Source organism: Elephantulus edwardii, unplaced genomic scaffold (genome assembly GCF_000299155.1).
Source record: "Elephantulus edwardii isolate Elephantulus edwardi_28Jun2011 unplaced genomic scaffold, EleEdw1.0 scaffold00001, whole genome shotgun sequence".
Lineage (NCBI taxonomy): Eukaryota > Metazoa > Chordata > Mammalia > Macroscelidea > Macroscelididae > Elephantulus > Elephantulus edwardii.
Window position 1 is genome coordinate 8,240,141 of NW_006399751.1, and position 21,359 is coordinate 8,261,499.

Genomic DNA, 21,359 nt, shown 5'->3' on the forward strand with positions numbered 1-21,359 from the left:
AACATAGGAATTGGGTTCCAAAGAATAGGCTACGATGTGAAAATTAGCATTACAAAGAAATAGAAGAGAACCACACCAGATCCTAACACTGAAGATGGCTCCATAACTGCTGGGTTCCATCATTTGAAAACATTATTTGAAAGTATCAATTGAAAATATTATTTTAAAGTATTCTTTATAAAAGCAAGCATCTGAAGAGCTTCACAATTGTGTTTCTCAATTGGTCCCAAATCAAGAAAACAAAATCACTCCTTTCAAGTCAATTATAACTCATAGTAGCCCTGTGTTGTTGTTATGGGGAGTCAAGCCAAAACTATTCTAGCCGACCTTCCAGTGAGTGTTCAGGGGGAGATAGATGACCTTGTGGCTAGTGGATTTAAACTGCCTGACTTTGAGTTGACAGTGCACTTACTGAACACTGAACCACCAGTAATCCTGTAAGATACAGTAAAACTATCCCAAGTGTTCCCAAGGCTATAAATCTTTGAAGAAGCAGACTGTCACATCTTCCTCCAGAGGCACAACTGGTGTATTTGAACTGCCAACTTGTGGATTAGTAGCTGCATACTGAACCATTGTGCCACAGGTCCCTTTATAATTTGTCCACCAGCTGTAATTTGCACAGTAAGGACAACAATTCTTCTTGACGGGAAAAAGAGATGATCATTTGTCAGCTTGAAATATCTATCTACAAATCAGTTCATCAGGGTGAACAGGGGGAGTATCATGTCCAAAGAATTGTGTCAGGCATGTCTTGAGAGAAGCAGTGAAAAAAAAAAACAACAGACCATGAACTTATTTCTAAAAAATTATTTTCTTTCTTCTACTGCCTTTTAATTCACTCTTTGTAATATTCTTCAGCTTATTATAAAAGTCTATAATGAGAGAGAGAGAGAGAGAGAGAGAAGAGAGAAGAGAGAAGAGAGAAGAGAGAGAAAGAGAGATTCCCTTGGAAATGTTAGTCTTGCAATCTATTAAATATGCTGCCAGTATTCTCCAATTCAATTCAATCTTGAGCTTCAATGTTCCTTCACATCCAGAAACCTGCCTTAACAGGGTGCTGTATGTTGATGGATGGGTTGACTGATTGGGCCTGCCTCTGTGTGAAGGCAAAGGGCTTGACCAGGTGCCCTGTGGAGGGTACTGCAACTCTGAGGCAGGAATCACAGAGCCACCAATCTTGACACTGTCAGTGATAGTCACCAAAGACGACATCCCTTTTCAAGACATCAGCTGTCATGGAGCCTGGACTGCAGCAGACAGAAGCAGCTGATAAAAGTCTCCATTTGATTTTTTTTCCCTTGTCCTGGTAAGGTTTTCAGACAGCTGAAAACTTCTCACATACTGAAATTGGGATTAGTTGCCCAGAAATCTGCTCCACCTCACAAGAATTTACAGAATAAAATCCTGCCTGAGACTGTACCGTTGCCACAAACTCCAAGAGGTTTGTCTATTGTTTTGGTTACCATGTCAATCTTTCCTAAAGGGATTCCCTACTTTTCATTGATCCTTGACTTTACCCACCCACCATCATGTCCTCTTTAAGTTACTGATCTTGTCCTTTTTCAATTACTGTTGGTTTAAAGTAAGTGAGTTCAATCTCAACATCCTCATTCTTTATCATGGTGTATCCAGAAAATCCCAAGGGCTCAACAAAACCTGAGAGACAGTCATGGGCAAGCGTTCCTTTATCCCTCCATGCTTCCCTTTGCAAAGTAAATTTTTCATTGCAAAATATTTTCCCTAATAAATGCTTTCTCTGCCTGCAAGGGGGAGGGGAGAGTGGAATCCCCACACAAAAAACAAAACCACAAAAACCCTTTAGATCTAGTAGACTAATTCAGTAGAGTGCCAGGATATAAGATCAATATACAAAAATCAATGGGATTCTGATACAGTAACAAAGAGAACAAAGACAGAAACCAAGAATGCAATGCCATTTACAATAGCCAGCCACAAGTTAAAGTACCTTGGCATAAACCTAACCAGAGACACAAAAGACCTTTATAAAGGAAACTACAAACAATACTGAGAGAAACAGTTAAGAGACCATTTCCATTTTCTTAAATGGAAAAATGTCTTTTGTGCATGAAAAGGAAGACTCAATATAGTGAAAATGACAATCCTACCAGAAGCAATCCAGCTATTCAATGCAATCCCAGTACAGATAGCAAATTCATTTTTCAAAGAGGGAAAAGACAATGCCATAGAGACAACCTACCCATAGCTGATCTTCTGGCAGATTTTCAGAGGTAGTTAATTGCACAGGAGGAGATTGTCCCTCCTTCTCCCGCAGAGCAGCTGGTAGCCTCGAACTGTGTCCTTTTGGGATTGCAGCACAGCTTCTTGCCACTAGGCCACCAGAGCTCCCTAGAAAAGGCAAGTAGACAAGTTTACTTAGAAAGAGATACACATTTCTTAATAAATACATAACAATGAATGTTCAAAAGACACAAGTGATTATTGCAGCAGAAGCACCATTTTGACCTTCCTGACCCCCAAAAAATCATTCTCTTCAGAACTTCCAGAAACAACTGAACACTTAACCCTTTGTGCCCCCCAGAGACCCTGCATAAATGGTGGTGGCAGCGCTGCTGGTGGTTGTTTGATCAGCTTCAACTCATGTCAACGTCATGTGTCTTAGATCTATGTCATCATCACAACCTTTGGCTGTGTCTATATCTACCTTTCCAGCCATCTTGCCATCTCATCTCACACAGCGTTTCCCTCATTTTCGATGACCCATGACCAAGTGGACGACTGCCACAGCAATATCCTTTTGATCCAGCAATATTCTATTCTGTTACATAGAAGGTTGACACGAGTTGACACTGGCTCAATGGCAACCACCTCCACCATCTTTCATTTTAGTACTGAGCATCAGGGCGATCTTCAAAGTGATGACCTGGGGGGTGGGGGTAGGGGGTGGGGAATAGGTCTCTGTGTTTCTCTTCATTCGTTTGGGTCCTTGGGTCTTGGGTTCACTCCTCACTTCCCTCCCAGGATACAGAAGCCACTGTCCACCTCACATCACCTCAATTCTGTCTCCCTGCCTGGAGGAACCTTCTCGATGACTGCCTGCTGGGTAGGCTCCAGTCCTCTCCCTCAGGCCAGGAATTCAATTACTGATAAGGGCTTCACCTCAGAGCATCAGCATGCTAATTCATGCGTCAGCACACATGTGGTGCCTCTCTAATGGAATTCCTGGCATCAGGAAGAGTTGGGAAGGGGTATTGCAGGAGCCAGGGCAGACAGGAATTCTTTACCACCTTCCTCAGATCTTACATCTTCCAGACTCAAAGAATCTTAAGAGTAAAGGAGATAAAGACAGCTAAATGGGGTAAGAAAAAAACACCCAAAGCAAACGCCAACAAAACAAACCCAAACCAGACAGGTTGGCTGATATTACAAACACTGTGATCTCATTATAGTAGCAAAGGAAATATAGGTGTGCATAGATAAAGTCTGGATGAATCTATCCAGGGGAATTTAATCAGTCTTATCTCTTGATTGTGGAATTGGGATTTTGATATGTATTACATATTTATTTACTTATCTACTTATGTATATCTTACCACAGCAAATCATGCTATGCTTTTGGAATGGAAAAAACATACAGAATATAAATTTTGAAGTAAGCTTTAAACTTTGGAAAAATGAAGGAAAACAGTTTTGTAGACTCTGGTCTGGTTTTTTGCTCATTGCCCAAAAACCTGCAGAACAGAGTGAATCTGTCTTGCACATTCCCTGCTCCACTGCTCCCCGGTTTCCTTTGCCCCCTTCATCACACAATCACATGTCTTAGAGGATCACATTCAAATAGACTGAAGAGAGGTTGAGGTTCTAGTTAGATCCACTGGATTTTATAACTTTGGATCTGCTGTTCATTCCCCTTGGGTTGCACCTTCATGGAGTCAGTTCCCTTTCCCAAGGCTCAGTGTTCACATCTGTAAACTAGACAGGTATGACTTAGTTAGCCTCTTAAACTGTGTTCTGTGGAGTGGACACCAGTTCATGGTGACTCCATGGGTTTCATGGTAGAACGGTGCTCTGTGGGACTTCTAGGCAGCGAGTTTGTGAAAGTCGATGACCAGGTCTTTCATCGGAGGTACTTCTGGGGGGACTTTCACCCTAAACCTTTTGTTTAGTAGCCAGGCCTGCTGATTCTACCACCCAGGGACTCTCACATTGTTTGTAACGGGTCTTTCAAAATGTCCAGTCTTCTCTGTGTCTGAGTAACAAAGGCTCATGATTTATATTTCAGTCATATCTCAGCAAACTGATTCTTTCAGGCTCTGCTGGACTAGACGTTTTGGCAACTGTCCTGCCTGGTTTAAGCACCGAGTCTTAAACATTTGTCTAACTATTCAAAGGAACCCTGAAAATTGTGGATTAAATCAAGATGTCATTTATTACAGAGTCTGGCTCATTATTAGTGACGCTGGACAAGTAACCACCAATTTGGACTCTCCTGGGCACAGCAGGACACTGGGAAGAGTTCTCGAGTCTAGATGGGTTTGTATTCCTAGTTCAATTTGCAAAACCCCTTTGCCATTTACTAGATTCCAATTCACAGGGACCCTAAAGGGCAGAATAGAACTGTCCCCAAGAGTTTCTGAGCCTGTAATCTTTACAGAAGTCTCATTTGGTCATGGACCAGCTGGTGAGTTTGAACCATCCACGTTTTGGTTACCGGTCAAGTGTTTAACCACTGTGCCATCAGCATTGCTAATTTAGCTGCTCACATATTAGTAATAGGAATGTCGTCTCAGCCCCAAGAGAGAAGAAGCGTAGAAACTTCAAAACACTAAAGCCATTGTTGAGCAGCCCAACACTTGATTCGTTCTACCGCTGCCATGGCTCCTGTATTTCAATAGAGTTATTTGTATTCGTGATGCTAATGTGAAGCTCTGACGTTTAGTGACTCTACATGTACCTGATTGTAGCACCATCTGCTCCAGATTGAATTCATAAGCTTGTGCTACTGTGATCGTGTTGCACTAGTCGTTTTGTTATAAAGTTTTCACAATTGTCTGTCATTTCCTACCTCGTTTTTATCCCAAAGAACCGCTCTGTACTCTTAAACTACATTCATACATTTCCCCCTGGGATATGTGACTCCAGAACAATTCCCTCTACATCTCCTGAGCACAGACACGTGCACACACATATTCGTACAGACACATACACACTCATTCACACACTGAAGCTTATGTCATAATGACTATGTACTCTCTTTCTCTCTCTCACACACACACACCCAGACACTCGAACACCCCTTCAAAACACACTGTAGAACCAACATTTGCAGATATTACCTCTGTCCCTAAAGTAAGAAAGAGCTCCTCCCTGTGAAAAGGGGGGGGGGGGATTAAAGTCCTGAATAATGTTTCTTTAAAAGTGAATTTAAGTGTTTTCCTGAATGGCATTTTTATTGTCTGAGACTTATCTGGCTTTAGTAAGAAGGCATTTATATATCTGTAAAAAAAAAAAAAAATGCAGAGAGGAAAGCATAAGGTAACCCAAATATCTGTCTGGCTGGAAAAAGCTTTCCAGTGACTGAAGATGGTTTTGCCAAAAAGGCTTGGCAAGAGGCAGTGATATTTGCAAACTGTTCAGCAAAACGGCTCTCATTTAGTCAATTTCCTTTTCTTTGTCCAACGGGTTCCCTGTGTAAGGAGATGTTTCTTAGACAATGACAAGCTTTACACGAAATTATGAGCTATCGCTGAGAATACAGCAACAGGATGTCACTCCTGATTTGTTTTCTGAGCTGGAGCTATGTGGCTAGAAAAATCAAAGGGGTGATCCATGAGGGTAGAAATGCTCATTTGGGGGAGAGCAAAGACTTGCGATGTCTCTGGTACCGGACTCTATGGCAGACAAGCATCACCAGACACAACATCGCTCTGGCTCTAGAAAAGAGAAGAGCAAGGGTTCCCCGAGCCGGCTGGCACCCAACCAGTGGACTCCCCCCCACTCCCCAGCAATGCTCTGCAAACTGACTCTGTGCCTGAGATCGAAGAGGGGACTGCTCCCAAAAGGCTAAACTGAGCTTGTTCAACAAAGCTTGTGCTCCACCTCAGTGGAGACCCTTTCTGTACTGGCCCATAACACAAACACGATCTCAAATCCTGAAAGGAAACATTAAAGCCTGATAAAAAGAGGAGACAGACTTTGGGGTTGGGTAGGGCTACTTGAGAATCTGTTTTAGCCTGAAAAGGTAGGGCAAGTATGGCCTCCTTGAACTCTCACTCTGCTTATCTTTAATGAGAGCAAGTTACTTGTATTTAAAGGGAATAGTGGTTGGTCAATCAGAGCCCTGATGACACAGTGGATTTAGTGTTGGACTGTTAATCAAAAAATTTCAACCTTCAGCTCTTTCTTCCAGTCAGTTGGCCAAGTAGTTGTTCTCCAGATTTCTTAGCACAACTTGGTGAGCACGTCCAGGGCAGCATCTGTTAGCTGAACTATGTCAATTGGTATCCCATCTATTGCTGTGTTCTTATTTTTTGCTATTTCCTTCAAAGAAGCTTGTACTTCTTCCTTCATCACCATAGGCTCTTGCTCAGCTGTTTTGCAGAAGAAAGCCAAGGCTGGCTGCTTCGGTGAAGTTTATACTCTTTGAAAACATACAGGGCAGTTCTGCTCTGTCCTGAAGGATTGTAATGAGGTGGGATTAATTTAACAGTAGTGGGTTTGGTTTTGGTTTCAACAATCCAGTGACAGATTCATGCCTTCTATGGGAGACCTAGATTCAATTCCTAGCCAACATCCCTCATGTGCAACCACCATTCATTAATCAATTAAAAAACAACAACAACAACAACACAAACCCTTTCATATTGTTATATTATTGAGCAGGTTTCAGTGAAGCTTCTAGACTAACATAAACTAGGAAGAGAAAGATGATAATCTTTGTCCAACCAGCCAACTGACTCTTGGGGATGGTTCAGTCCAAATAAACATTTTGATCTATCGTGTTTGAATTTTGGATCAATTCAATAGCATCTAGCAGAAACATTTGCTTTATTAAATTGCTTGGAGGAGATGAGTGCAACACATGTATAAGAGGTCTCCTTGATGTGGTTTGAAGAATCAAAATATTTACTCTAAGATGTCTCTCACTGGAACATAAAGATATCCACCCAGAGAGACCAAAAGGGTGCCTGGAATCCAAAAATGCCAGAGATTAAAGGATATTTAATTTAATCAGCACTTCTAAGAATAATGCAGATCCACTGAAGGGTTTACAAACAGGATAAGGAATGGGAAGGATCAGAACTTACATTCTTACCTTGGATAAACTCACTGAACCATTGTCTACAAATATTTCTGATCCTTTATTTCTTCACTAGCCAAAGGGATTCTCTAAGTAGAGAATCTTTGTCTATTCAAATTTCTTGGTTTCATATTTGTAATGCAGTTCTTGCTTAGATTGGACATGTGACTGAGATTGGGTCACATGACCTCAGGGTAGCAGCCTTTCATATGGGTTAGCACAAGATGTAAGAGTTTGGCGTGAGAACAAATCAGATTTAACAAAGATTATTTAGTTTAACTGGCCTTTAGTGTGCAAAGCCATAAAATGGAAATATTATCCGAAAGCATATTTTTTCTAAGAAATGATATTAAGAAAATGTTCTGCATGTTGTAGTGCTCAATAAATTGCTATTACAACATAGTCCAAGTTATGAGAACTCTCCAACATCCTTTCTCCTCAAACTGAAGCTTAATTCCACTTCCATAAATACATAAAATTTTATAATTGATTTTACATTTAAAACTGCAGGGAACAAATATTATTTTAAATAAAAGGTACAAAGAATACGACCTCCTAAAAATCTACACATTGCAAGGAGCTCCTTGAATTACCTAATATTGTTCACAGTGATTGAACAAAAACTCACTGCAGTCAAATCTATTCTGTAAACTAAAGTCACTGCTATTAAATTTATTCTGACTTTTCAAGTGCCTCCATCATGTTTGCAAGGTGGGTGGATTTGAACAATGGACCTTTTAGTTAGAAACTCAACATACAACCTACTAAGCCATCAGTTTTCCTGGGGGAGGAACCCCAGAGTAGAAATCTAAAGAAAGAAACTCTCTTGCCTAGGTCATACAGCAACCTAATATTTCCAGAAATATTCCCAAAGATCCTTTCTGCACTCTTCAACGCATGAGGGGGAGACACATGTACACATTTTTCTCACGTCAGAACACATTTTTGTATCCTACTATTGTTGTATGTATAATGTGATTGTTTTCTTACAGGTCCTTTTTGAACATGCACCAAAGTATGAAGACTGGTTGGTTTCTACTGCTAATGTAATCTTAAAGTATCCTGATTGCAATCTTACCATTATTGTAGGAAGATGGAAGACAACCTTGTGCTGTCCTCATTGTTGCTGTTGTTAAGTGCCGTCAGTCAACTACAATTTATGGTGATGCTGTGAACAACAGATCTGAACCCTGTCCTAGCCTGTGCCATCTCTCCACCATCTCTGACACACTAGAGCCCATTGTTGCAGTCACTGTGTCAATCCACATGGTTGATAGTCTTCCTCTTTTTTGCTAATTCTCTGCCTTTCCAAGCACGAGGGCCCTTTCCAAGTAATCTCTCCCAGCAACATGCTCAAAGTACGTGAGAGAAACTTTATCATCTTTGTCACCAAGGAACACTCCGAGTGCACCTTCTAGAAGACATATCTGTTCTTTTGGCATTCCCTGGGATATTCAGTACTCTTCTCCAACACCACAATTCAAAGGTATCAATTCTTCTTTTTGTCATCCTTATTCATTGTTCAGCTTTCAGAGGAATAGCAAGTTTCAGAAAACACTATGAACTGAGCCAAGTGCACCTTATTCCTCAAATAAGAGCACGTTATTGCTCTTCAGTGATGAAGAGATGCTGCTTAGATGAAGTTTGCTGCCTAGGAGAGAGCCCTAGCAGAAGACTCGCCCAATGAAAGTTTCCTGACCTCCTGAATGCTGGTACCAAGTATACTGATTGTGGATTCAAGGAAGATAAACTTGTTGACAATTTCAGTCTTTTCTCCATCCATCATGATGTTCCCTATTGGTCCAGTGGCAAAGATTTTTGTTTGCCTGATGCTGAGATGAAATCCATACTGAAGGCTGCGGTGTTTGACCTTCTGCAGCAAGTGCTTCAAGTCCTCCTCACTTTTGGCAAGCAAGGTTGTGCTATTTGCATAACAAAGCTTATTGATGAGCTTTCCTGATTAGGACATTAGAAACAGTGTCTTTATGGACTTTATAGTTGATGAGATTTAGCCTGAATTATAATTAGGAGGTCATGAGAAGTGCTCAGTCTTCTTGGTCCTATGACACCTTCAAATTGAATCCGGAAAGAAGTCAAAACACAAATCCAGTGGCACTGAGTAAGCTCTGACTCACAGAGATCCTCCATCAGATTTCTGAGACTGTAAATAAAAATATGAGGACCCTGTTCATCTTTCTTTTGAGGAGCAGTTGGTGAGCTCAATGTCCTAGAGACATAGCCATTTGGTTAGTAGTGCAACACATTATGGGCTATTCAATTAGGACTCCCCTAATCCAACACGTAATGTATACAGGGTTTTTGAAGGTCTGAAGGCCTGTTATTTTGGAAGTGGATGGCCAATCATTCTTCCCACTGCCTCACATTGGATGCTTAGCTTTAGAGCACTATCTGACAGACAAGCATTCTACCCAAAAGAACAAATAAAAGATCTTTCCTATTAGACAGCTAACCGATTCAGTGTCCCTCTCCCCTTTGTAATGGGTGTTCCACCAGCATTCAGCTCCATTCCCTTGCCTTGTTCCTCAAGTACCTCCCTTCCAACTCCCCCCAGCTAACCCAATAAGATGTCTTGGGTCTCTGGCCACTTCGGTTCACTCATTATCACTTCACTCCCCACTGGTTCATGCTGGTCAGGTCTTCTGGGAGGCTGGACAGATCTTCCGGGCTGGTGGTCAAGGGGCCTTGGAGGTGGGTCTTTGCAATTACTTGCTATGCATCAGAGAGCTGGACAATGAATAAGGATGACAGAAGAAGAATGTATACCTTTGAATTGTGGTGCTAGAGAAGAGTAGTGAACATACCATTGACTGCCACAAGAACAAACAGGTCTGTTTTGCAAAGGGTGAAATCAACTTGCTTTCTGGAGGCAAAGATGTTGAAGCTCCAACTCACATACGTTGGACGTATTGCCAGGATGGACCAGTCCTTACAGGAGGACGTCTTGCTGGGAAGGGTGGAGGGACAACACAGGAGCGGGAGAGCCTGGCTGAGATGAATTGACACAGTTACGGGGGTAACAGGGACAGGTGTGTCAGAGACAGTGAGATTGGTTCAGGATAGGACACCGTTAAGAGCAACTGTGCATAGGGTGGCTGAGTCCTAGGCAGTTCAGCGGTACCCAACAACAACAATCCAAGAAGAATTACCCACTAAGTCAGTGAACTGTGTCCCCAAATAAATGTCTAAACATGGTTATCTATGAATTCCAGTATTGTGTTGTGAATTGTATCCTTTTTTTATGTTAATGAGCTCTGGTAGCATAGTACACAACACACACTGATAATTAGTGCTTAAGTTGTTTGAATCCATCAGCAGCTCTGAAGGAAAAAGTTGGTTAGACTCGTTCTTTTAAGACTAATGTTCTTAGAAACCTGATGGTGGGTCACTATGAACTAGAATGGACTCATCGTCAATAGTTTCAATTATAATAATGAGGTGGTATTAATATTCATTAATATTTTAATTATATTAATAGGTAGCATTACAGGTAGCTTTGTAACGATCTGATCATTCTCCTTGATACGATTTAAGATGTGATTGGCCAATCAGTCCTTTTTTCTTTTTTTTTAGTCAATAATTCTTAAGGAAAGTAGGGTGTGATGCAATAGTCTTCACGAGGTCACACCCTGGGGTGTGGTCTACATCTCCTTTTGTCTTATAAGAGATCAAAGGAGAGAGAATTGAGCAGAGGAGGGGAGACTTCAGTACCTCCAAGAGAATGTAGTGCGTCTTCTGGACCCAAGTCTCTATATGATGCACCATTTAGTTCTGGGAAAAGACTGCCACATGGCATATGCAAGAGACTGAATGATGTCAGGTCAATAGAGGCGGAGGCAAAGATCTTCCTCAAGAAGCAACAAACAAAAACAAATCAAAATCCAAAAACCCTCCCCTAGATCTGGCACAGTGAATTTGGATTTCTAGTCTCCTGAACTGTATGAGAGTAAATGTCTGCCATCTCCCTGTGCTACTTCTGTTATAACATCATTAGATAACCAAGAAAATAATTATGGTCTTTAAAGGCAGGCACGTTTATGTTCTTATTCTTACCCATCACATACTCAGCTTTGTAACCTTAAGAAAGTTATTTAACCTTTCAGAGCTTTATTATGCTCGCTGGGAAAATTTGAGTAATCCCTACCCCATGGAATTGCCATGATGGTCAAATAAGATAGTGTGTGTAAAGAGCTTAGCAGAGTGTCTGGCGCATACAAGGGCTTGATAAATGGCAACCCTGATTATTAGCATTATGAGTTCCTCAAGAAATGTTCAGTCCCTCCGTGATTCTTAAATGCTGTCAGTAATAAATGATAGAATAAAATGAAGTCATTTGGTAAATTCTGCATCTAAGAAACCACTTAACACAGGCAAATTGGCCTGCTGTTGATGACTGTTTGAAACATGATTCATTTTCAAAACTTTGAGCTGTTTTCAGAAATTAACTATATCATGCATTTTTAAACAATTACAACAGTATAGCTTTTGCCAAAGAATGACATAATTTGACCTTTCTTGACTAAAAGATGGGAACATAAAGATAATGAAGAGGAAAAGATTGGAATGGCTTTATACAAAAGGGTCTATCTCTCTTAAAAATGTTCCTTACAATTTTAAAAGTGTTACAGAACTTTCATACTTCCAATATTTGAATATTTTCCTTTTTTTTTATTTTTGCTATTCCTTCCCCAGATCTTGGCATAATGACATTTCAGCAACTGGTCCAAATTCACCAGTTGCTTCAAGGAAGAAAGATTGGGAAGTATTCGCCCATAAAGATTCACAGCCTTGGAATGCAATGGAGTATTTCCATGAGTCAGAACCATAGCAATATCATTAGGTTTCCTGAAGAATATTATCAATGAAATATAAGATCTTGGCTATTCTTAAGTTGTGAAACATCATGCAAGACCTTTTTACCCCCTCCCAATCTCAGTTTCCTCATTCATAAATTGGGAATAAAATAATTTTTAATGCTAGGGTTATTAAACTCTCTTTCACTGGCATTGAGTTGGAACCATCTCATAGCTGAGTTTCCAGCAGGTTTTCAGAGACAGTAAATCACATGAGAGGAAACTGCCCATATTTCTCTTACAGAGCAACCGGTAGATACAAACCGCCTTGGGATTGACAGAACTCTTACTCACCAGGATGAAAAGAGCAGAAGACGATAAAAAAAATATATATAATTCATTCAAATACTTAAAATGAGGGATTTTTAAAGTTATATCTGAAAATATAACCTCACTTCCAGCTTTCAATAATCAAATAATATTATTAAGAGTCAAGGAAATTGCTAGATTTAAACCCACCTCCTACTGTTCACTAATTAGACAGTAACTTATGTGGGCTGATAACCAGTTCTCAAATCATTAATAGGAGTCTGACAATAATATTCAATTTATAGTATTGTTGAGAAAATGAGATATAGCATGTGAAGTAGTTGAGATAGGATCTAACAGACTTAGTAAGGAATAAATGTCAGTTTTCCACAATAGTAGAAGTGATGGCAGTATTTGGCAATGATGGTGATGGCAGTGTATGGTGAAGGTAAGGTGGTGGCACTGCTGGTGCTGATGCGAGTGGAGGAGACAGTGGTTACCATGGTGTCAGTTGCAGTAGTAGTGATAGTGACAATAGCTAAAGGGGCATCACGAGCAATGTCCATTGCAGTGATGCCGACGTTACTGATAGTGATAGTGTCAGTGGTAACAGCTCTGGTGGAGATGGTGATAGTGATGATTGTGAAGTAAAAGATGATAAATAGTGATGATTTTTTTTTATTATAATTATGGTGATGGTGGTGATACGAATGGATTGGCAGAGCAGCTTTGGCTTGCTAGTGGCATTTATCTTTTTAAGATACACTGTTCATACCATCCTTTAACCAGAGTCATTCTCCAAAGTTGATTAACTCTTTTTTACCATATTGGCAGACTCTCAAAGTGTTGGGAAACAAGTCTTACAAACTGGTCAAAGTAGAAATAGCACTGGAATGAAAAATCTTTTCATGTATATCCCAGAATGTAATCACCAATAGGAACTTTGTGAATACTTTAGAGATAGTGTTTGAATAGGTCACAGAATAAAATGAGCATTTAATCTAGAAGAAAATACTGTTATTCAATGTTTTCCTGCTAATGAAACTAATGTTTAAAGAGGCAGAGTAGAGCAAGAATGTAATTATCTTGTCTCTAAATAGATTATTTATATGACACTAGTCTGTCCCAGATGCAGATGAATGGAAGGCACTATAAAAGTACCTGATAATACGAGAGTCATAGAGCAAATGAATGAGTGTTTGATTAGGCTAGAAAGGTAAGATACCCTTGATGAGATCATACACATTTTGCATTTTCATGAAATAATATCTTGCCCATGCCCTAATAGTTGTGAATGCACGGCATTGGATTCCAGTGTTCATAATTCATTCTCCAGCTTCTAGGTTCCTGTGTGCCTTTTAGAATGTCTCCTCCCTGCTCTGCACTCATTTCCTCCACCTTTAAAATAAAGAAACTGGGAGGTGAAGATCTCATCAATTTCTCAGAGTTCTCTTAACTTCAGAATATTTTGATGTTGAGACAAAAATTCAGATTCTTTCTTCTGGGATCACCATCGCTCAAACTGTTGCAAAGACAACTCACTGATTCTCAGGACAAATATCCTAACTCATTACCCAGAGAAGGCAGTTGATCTGTGTTGCACTGTGAGTTTCTAAGCTTTGTCATAAAGCAGCCAAAAAGAAAGAGATACATTTGCAAAATATGCAGGTAGGAATTTCTAATGAGTAAGTATAATTAAATATGTGGACTGGATTTGAAGAGAGTTATAAATTTTTGTCAACATTGGATGAACAGTTGCAATTAAAATTCTTACGGTTGGATCCAGATGGAGAGGGAAAGTTAGGGGTGCCAGTAGCCTGTTTTTTATAAACTTGAAATCAAGACAGGTTGTGGAAAACATAATGAAATATCAAGGTTTCACTACATCATACAATCTTCTTAACAGAAACAAATTTAAATTACTTAAATAATAGGCATTGAGAAAGGGAGGGACTCAAGACAAAGTGAAATCTTCATTTTAAATACTAGAATGTCATTAGATACTTGATAATAGAAACTCAGTAATCCCTGTTGAATATTCAGCTATTAATCAAAAGATTTCCAGTTCAAACATATCCAGAGGCATGTTTGAAGAAAGATCTATGGATCTGTTTCTGAGAGGTCATAGCCATTGAAAACCCAATGGAGAAGTTCCATTTGACACGTGTGAGATCATCATGACATAGAATGGACCTGACAAGTGAAAATGCTATTTTCTAGACTCTAACCTTGACGTTCATAACATAGTCTGCCAGCCACCCACACCTGCAACTCTTGGAAGCACAGTTAAACATGCAGAATGTTGCTTTCCCAGACTTAATGAATTAGCATCTATATTTTGAGAAACATCTTCGGGTGATTTGCATGCACAAGGAAGTTTGAGTAACATTGGACTACCGGAAAGACGAAGTCACTGGAAGTAGACTGAAGGGACCTAATGCTTTCAACTCAACTCCAACTCATAACAACCCGCATAAACTTTTAGTTTAACAACAAACTAATTCTTTATCCACTTTGATCTTAGTTGCTTTCTGTGCTCTTTAATATCATGGTATCATTAATGGCATTATAGTCCATTGTCCAACTTAAACAAAAATTTAAAAAAAACAATAAAACCCCAAACCAAACTCAAGTTGGACCTGTCCTACTGAATCTCTTTTCTTAGCATATCCTAGAACTCTTTTAAGGTCTAGTTCAAACCTTTAATAGAGCGCATTCAATCCCAATTCTTTCCTTAACAGACAGGTTTACCCACTGCTCCATGACAAGTTGAAAGCAAAGACAGATCTCCACAGCAGAGAATCTACGTAGCTTCCAGTAAACCTGTATTAATGTTATTTATAAACAAAAACGTAAGACAGCACCAGTCTTTCCAGTAATTCTTTTGTTTTGGGAAATACTGTTTTCATACAGACTTTATTTTTGTAAACATGCCATGGATTATTAGTGTTACTTTTAAGTCAATCAGAAAGTTTCATTCTTTTTCTTCCGTTTCAATTTTTAAAAGGAAAGAGAGAGAAGAGGGAATCCTTTTAAAATCCTCTGTGCCAATGAAAACTCCTAAACAGAAGTGTTGTGAAATCGAGGCAAACGATCCACGATGTTGGTGAGAGGTAGGGGTCAGAAGAGTTCCCTGAGTAATCTAAAGTATAAGAAAATGGACTATCATTTGCATCTGAGGATTTATTTTTCCTTGGATCTGTTTGCTGTGGCTGCATGTTGTTATTTTCCCCAAGAGAGAACACAGCTGTCACTGTGTATCTGGGGGGTAGATATCCATCACCCGGAACGCATCACAAACTATTAATAATGCATTGCTGCAAATCTACCTTGTCTCAATAAACACCCTGTCTCGAAGCACAGATGAAAAGATCCAGCAGGCAGATGTTGGAATTTATTATCCCCGCGTTTTCCGTTTCCCACTTCTGTGGGGATAATGTCCAGTGTTTGCTATCTCTTTTAAGTAGGGTAGAAAGAGGAAATGAACATTTATTGAGAAACTTCTGTGTGCAAGAAATCGATATGAATTCATACAAAAAACCCCTAGGAAGAAGGATGCTTTATCAGTCCCACTTTGCAGATGAGGAAACTAAGGCCGAGAAAGGAAAAAGAACTTGTTTAAGAACACTAAAGTCATAAGCTCCAAATTCACTCAGCTCAATTTGGCATTTTTCATTTTTGTCTTTTCTGCTGTATCCGGCCCCGTATGCAGTGGCTGCTCAGGCATGCCTAGCCCCAGATCGAAGTTGGAATGGTGAACATGGCAAGTGTCCTGCTGTACCGCTGAATTTGGACACCCAGATCCTACTCACAACCCATCATTAGCTGATTGTATTTCTTCCAAGGGTGGAGAAGAGGCTGATGTATGTCCCAGTGCTGTTTCAGTGATTAAAATTAAATCAGACCTATCAGGCTGCATTTGAGACTTTGTTCCACAGAAGGAATGAGGGTTAGAGAAAGCTCAGGTAATTTACTCAAGGTCTACAACTGGTAAAGGACAAAGCTGGGACTTGATGACGGCAGAGAGAAAAATGCATCTTGTGAAATGGAGCTGAAGGACGATGCTGGTTTAGGTGCAAACAGAATATTTCTGTAGTCCTCCAGGAAATGAAAGATTGGAGCTTAGATTCCCTGGGTGCCCAGGTGACCTTGAAGGAACTATAATGCAGCCGTTTCCCTGTGAAACGGCTCCCAGAGCATCCAATGTTGTACAAAGGGATTCTGGTAAAGACAAGCGTTGCTCACTGGGCTCCATTTCCACAGCCCCAGGAGGACGGAAAACCCCAAGTTGTCACAAGAAAGCTGAACCCTTTTACTGACAAATTAAAGGTTTGAGAGGCAGTGAGAGAAACTGGTCAGCTGCAACTTCAGAGAGAGAGAACCGCCCAGAACATTTCAAAGCCTCCACTTCAATTATGAAGGCAGAAGCTGAGGTCTGGGAAGTGGTCCCGGATGGGTGTGTGCCCAGCATTAAATATGGCCTCTCCACACTTAGCAGAACTTGAGGTCTTTTAAGGAGGGGCAGCCGAGCAGAAGAGGGATGGGTGGGGAAGAGCAGGGAGGGGAGGTCTTGCCCTGTTCATAAAGTTATGAGGAGTAAGAAGCATCTGTGAGATTGCTGTTTCCAAAATGAGGACCCAGATACCGGTGAGTGACTGGAAGAGAGGACTGACATTGGCTAAGTAAATGGATGGGGAATGAATATTGATAACTATTTTTCTCTTTTCAAGTATTTCCTCATTGAAAGCTCATATAAGTTTGGGGCATCTGAGGTCTTATCATCAGATGAGGTTCATTTGTAAAGTCACCATCTGTGGCTTTTTAAAAAAGGTATTTGCAATGAATAAATTATTGAACACACAAATTCAATTATTCTATTTCCAGTCTCATTTCTGTCACCAAGTCCATACTTTCTGACTACCATTCCTTCTTCATTGTTTCCAAGTTTTACATTCCAGTCACCAGTTATCATTAACACATCTTGATTGAATGTTTGATCAATTTCAGACTGAAAGACTTAGTGATAATTTTCAATTTCCTCCTCTCTGGCTTTAGCTGTTAGAGTATATTTGAATAACAGTCATATTAACAATTCTTCCTTGTATGAATACGCATAATATGTATAACTCAGAACATTGTACTTCAGGATAGAACTAGAAATTGACTTTTTAACTATGAATGCAACATTATTGCCAAAGCTAGTCCATCTCATCTCATTAATACTTAGAATATTGGTATTCATGTGTTCAATTTTGTTTTTCACAACTTGTAGTTTACCAACATTCATGTTTCATACATTACATGTTCCAAATATTAAAAGATGTTTGCTGCTATTATTCCTCATTTTAAATGATTTCCAATCTGGACCATACCTCTAATACTATAATTATCCATGTTTCTCTACTACTGTTCACAGGGTTTTCAGAGGTCTGCTATTTGAGAAGTGGATGGCAAGTTTTGTTTCCTAGTCTGTCTTAATCTGGGAACTCGACTAAAACCTGTCCATCATGGTTGACCATTGTGGCATTTGACATAATGGTGACATAGCTTTCAGCATTACAGCAACCTACAAGGTACTTTGGTACAGCAAACTGACAGACAAATGCTGTGCTAATTAGAAGAATGAATTCCCCCAAATACAACAAAATGATAATTTAGTGACTGCTAGGAAAACAAACAGATTTGTCCTAGAGAGGGTTAAACCGGGTGGCTCCTTGGAGGCAAGGATTCTGAGGCTCCGTCTAACTTTGGACATGTTGTGAGGAGAGACCGGTCCTTAGAGAGAGACAGCATGCTTGGGAGGGTGGAGGGACGGCGCAGGAGAGGAAGGTCCTCTATGAGGTGGATTGATTCAGTGACTGGGATAATTGGGATGGGAGTGTCAGAGACAGTGCGATTGGCACAGGACAGAGCGGAGTTTAGGGCTGTTGTACATAGGGTCGCTATGAGTCGCAGGCGACTTGACGGCACATAACAACAACAACAACCTTTAAGAGCAAATTGGGCATATAAATATGTTACCAGATCCAGGTGGCGCTTGCATAGAGGTGGCAGGAGGTGTTCCTGGAAGTGTGTTGAAGCATTCTGGCTAAGCTTCAGGTCTGGCATGCCTAGCTAATGCTCCACATAAGGATACCAAGGTTACATGGAAATCTCTTAATCCTTCACATAAGGCTCAAGGGCAAGCAGGCTAGAGGGCCCAAACAAGTCTCTCTCAGGGAGGAGTGATAGGGAATGGCAAGGGACCCACTGACAAAGGAAATTAATCAGAACTGGCTTTGACAAGCACTGTGGCAATTGGACAATTAAAACAGACATGGGGGGGGGCGGGAAAGAAGAACGAATTGGGAATGAGGCTGGAGAAAACAGTGCAACAGTGAATGAATGAAAGCCCAAAATCTCTGTAAATGTTTATGAAAATTAATAAAATACAGAAAAAAAAAAAAGGCCCACCTTTCAGCTCCTAAATGCTTTAAATAAGAAGTTCCCAGTCTTCAAACAAGTTGATCAAAAAGGCATGCTTTCTGGGTCTCAACTGCTTTGCATAAGAGGTTCCCAGCCCCCAAATGACTTGATAAAAAAAAGTTGTCATTGTTGGGTGGCCCCCAAGTGGAAGCTGACTCACAGTGACAGTAAGAACAACAGATCTGAGCCTTGCCCTATCCTGTGTCATCCTTAGAACCTCCACCATATTTAAGCCCATTTTGCAATCATTGTGCTAATTCATCTTGTTTAGGGTCCTTTTCTCCTTTTCTGACCTTCTAACTTTCCCAGTATGATGTCTTCCCCCCATCCCCCAACCGACTGAGGCATCCTGACAACATGCCCAAAATACAGAAGACTAAATGCCACTATCCTTGTCACCAAAGAATGCCCTGGTTGTTTCTTTCTCCAGGACACATCTGCTTGTTTTGTGGTTTTGTTTGTTGGTTTTCTGTTTGTTTGTTTTGGCACTCTTTGGTATATCCAATATTCTTCACCAATACTACAATTCAAAGGCATCAGTTCTTCTTTGGTCCTTGTTATTTATTGTTCAATTTTTGCACACATACGACATAATTGTAAATACCATGCCTAATTCCACATTCAGTGAGTTTCCTCTTATATCAGGATCCCTGGTAGCGCAGTGATTCAGCACTCAACTGCTAACCTAAAACCAGTAGTTGGAACCCAACAACAGTAATATGATTAAAAAAATCTGTCAGCCTGCTTCCATGAGGATTCGCTCTGTGGAGCCTTAGTGGCAGTTCTACCCAGTTCTTTAGGGCTGTCGTTAAAGTCAGAACCAACTGCCACAGTGGGATTTTTATCCGTTGACTTTCAGGAAAACAGCAAACACAAGGCGCGATAGAAATGCTCGTACTACGAGGCACTTTTGTATACCTCACGCATGTTTAGCTACTTAATGAGTTACTGCTTGTAGAAATGAAATTAGCGCCCTTTAACAGATTGATAGAAAAGAGACTTGGAGAGCTAAGTTGATTTAGAGAGGTTAAGGCAAACAGCTAGACTAAACAACCTTGTACAGCTCCTTGCTTGATTAACAATATTCTAAAGATATATGAAGCCACTTGGAAGACCAGCAAGGAAAATACAGAGAACTTTAAGCAGCATTTTAGCAGCTTGAGAAGGCGAGAGCTCCTCTATTTTGCCTCAAGGTTGTCTCCATAGAAAAACGACATGGCCCTGCTCCGTGTGGCTGATGGTTCAGGCCTCTTCACAAGCTCTTTGGCATTCACAGTGTAACAGCAACTGTTTACCATTGGCACAGGTCTGCACCCTCCACTGGTTCCTTTTTGAGCCCTCTTTAAGTCTTTCCCTTGGGGTAACTTAAACAGCTCTATCTTTTTAATGACAAACTATCCATCGATAGGACTGGAAATGAAATCAAGCTTTTGTTTAGCAACCAGCCTGTTCATTTATTTTCCAAGTTCATGAGTTTATACGCATGCTGTTCTTAATGGGCAGTACATAAAAATGCCTCTTTTTATTTTCTTTTCATTTACATTGTTGCTGATAATGGCTATTACCAAGCCATTAGAGACAGGAAAGTGCCTTTTGCCTTCCAAGATGGGCTGCATTTCTGTATGCGTGCTCTACTCAGATTGGCCAATATGTTAAACTTTGTTTTTTACTTCTTCCTCTGATACAGATGGTTTCATTTTAGCCACATCATTTTTTCCACTGATGCATGGCATTATGTACGCACGCTCACACGCACACACATACACAGAGAGAGAAAGAGTGAGAATCTGCTCTTACAATCAAAATGAAAAGTCTGGGGCAGAAAATGTGCAGTAAGTTCTACTCCGCATCAAAATCTGAGCCATTGTTATGCAAATCTAGAGATTCTAGGGCCCTATGGTCTCCTTTAAAACAAAGGAATTGATAGGCGGAGTCAATTAAAGCTCTCATAGTCAACTAAAATATTTTTTAGGCTGTATCAGAGAGGCACAAGCCATATGGATAAAAACTGGGAGACATATTCTTTATACACACGTTTCTAAATGTCTGCTTAATGTATTCAGACAAAATGATCACATTTGGGAACTGACTTTTCCCAGGATTTCATCAGATTTTGGACATGATGTGTGTAGAATCTCTGCAGGTGATTCAATTTATCCATAGGGACTGGGGGGTGGGGGGAAGGTGAGGGAGTTTAGCATTTTCTGAAGCCTTCAAACAAGTCAGACAAAGACAAGTAACTAATATAGTATTTGAGGGGGTATCATCTTTTCTGTCTTTTAAGAAACGTTAATTCATGTTATCATCATTTAAAATCTACAGGAACACTGACTGCCAGACGCTCACGTTATATCCAAGAGGCCTTGTTTCCATTTCGTTGTTGATCAAGGTGAGACGAAGACTGATGGGTGGCAACTAGAAAAGGTCAGATTGACAAGAACACAGTGGAGGAAGGGCTCGGTTCTCCTGGCTAAAAATGTTAAAGCTCAGCC